Raw genomic sequence first — 2,293 nt, 5'->3', positions numbered from 1 at the left:
ATTTGCTGATGTGACGTGACTCAAAATGAGAAGAAACAGCTGCAAGCATTCATTAATTATTGGAACACGGAATGTATGAAGTATGAACCTAGGAAAATTGTCAAAAATGATATACAATGACAAAGATCGATATCCTAGGCATTAATGAGCTGAAATGGATAGGTATTGGCCATTTTGAGGCAGATAATCATATGGTCTACTATACAGGAATGACAAATTGAAAAGAAATAGCATCATATTCATTGTTTAAAAGAACATTTCAACATCTATCCTGAAGTACAATATTGTCAGTGATAGGATAATATCCATACACCTGCAAGGAAGACTAGTTAATACTTCTATTAATCAAATTTACACACCAACCACTAAAGGCAAAGATGAAGAAATTGGAAGATTTTTGCCAACTTCTGCAGTCTGAAATTTACCAAGCATGCAATCAAGCTGTATTGATAATTACTGGTGATTGGAATGTGAAAATTGGAAACAAAGAAAAAGCATCCATGATTGGAAAATTTGGCTTTGGTGAAAGAAATGACACGGGAGAGCACATGATGGAATTTCATAAGACCAACAATCTATTCATTGCAAATACCTTTTTTGCAACAACATTAATGGCTACTTTACATGTGGACCTCACCAGCTGGAATACATAAGAATCAAATCAACTACATCTGGGGGAAGAGGCCATGGAGAAGCTCAATGTCATTAGTTAGATTGAGGCCTCTTATGCATGTGAAAGCTGAACAATGAATAAGGAAGACAGAAGAGTTGATGCCTTTGAGTTGTGGTGTTGGCAAAGAATACTGAAAGTACCATGCATGAACTGCTAAAAGAACTAACAAATCTGTCCTCAGAGAAATGCAGATGAAATGCTCCTTGACAGCGAGAATAGCCAGATTTCACCTCACCTACTTCAGTCATGTTGTCAGAAGGAACCATTCCCTGGAGGAGGATATCATGCTTGCTAAAGTGGAGGGTCAATGAAGAAGGGGAAGGTCCTCAATGAGATGGATAGACACAGGGGCTGTAATGATGGCCTCGGGTATACCAAAGATTGTGAGGCTAGAACAAGACCAGGCACTGTTTCGTTCCGCTGTGCATAGGGTTGCTGTGAGTCGGAGAAGATTCAACAGCACCTAACAACAACCTAACAACCTGGCCAATGAAGGAGAAGAAATCTATATTTATGCCTAATCCTAAAAAAAAAGGTGATAAAATAGACTGTAGAAATTATCAAACAGTATCAGTAATATCACACATAAGTTAAATTTTGCTGAAGATAATTCAAAAACAGTTGCAGCAACACATCAACAGGCCTGAGCAGAAATTCAAGCTGGATGCAGAAGAAAATGTGGAATGAGGCATATCATTGCTGACATCAGATAGATCTTGGCTGAAACCAAAGAGTAACAGAAAGATATTTACCTGTTCTTGACTATGCAAAAGCATTGGACTGTGTAGGTCATAACTAATTATGGAAAACATTGCAAAGAATGGGAATTTCAGAACACTTCATTGTGCTCAAGAGAAACTTATAGATAAACCAAGAGGCCGTCGTTTGAACACAAGGGAATACTGCATGGTTTAAAATCAGGAAAGGTGTGCATCAGCATTATATCTTTTCACTATGCTTATTCAGTCTGTATGCTGAGCAAATAATCAAAGAAGCAGGACTACACAAAGAAGAATGCAGCATCAGGATTGGATAAAGACTCATTAACAACTTGCAAAATGTAGATGATACAACTTTGTTGCTGAAAGTGAAGATGACTTGAGCACTTCCTAATGAAAATCAGAGACTACAGCCTTCAGTATGGATTGTACCTCAACACAGTGAAAACAAAACTCCTCACAAATGGAACAATAAACAGCATCATGACAAATGGAGAAAAGATTGAAAATCTCCAGGATTTCAATTTAATTTGTTCTACAATCAATACCCATGGAAAGAGCAGTCAAGAAATCAATTTGTGTATTGGGCAAATCTGATGCAAAGAGACCTTCTTAAAGTATTAAAGAGCAAAGATGTCAATTTGAAGACTAAGGTGTGCATGACTCAAGCCATGGTATTTTCAATAGTCTCAATATGCATGTGAGAGCTGGACAATGAATAAGGAAGATCACAAAAAAAAATTAATTCCTTTTAACTGCAGTTTTGACAAAGAACTTGGAACATACCATAGACTGCTAGAAGAATGAACAAATCTATCTAGGGGAAAGTAAAGTCAGAATGCTTCTAAGAAGCAAGTATGACCAGACTTAGTATCTCATACTTTGGTAATGTTTTCAGAAA

Source organism: Orycteropus afer, unplaced genomic scaffold (genome assembly GCF_000298275.1).
Source record: "Orycteropus afer afer isolate SDZICR_OR568_19922 unplaced genomic scaffold, OryAfe1.0 scaffold00919, whole genome shotgun sequence".
Lineage (NCBI taxonomy): Eukaryota > Metazoa > Chordata > Mammalia > Tubulidentata > Orycteropodidae > Orycteropus > Orycteropus afer.
This window is presented reverse-complemented; position numbering follows the sequence as displayed.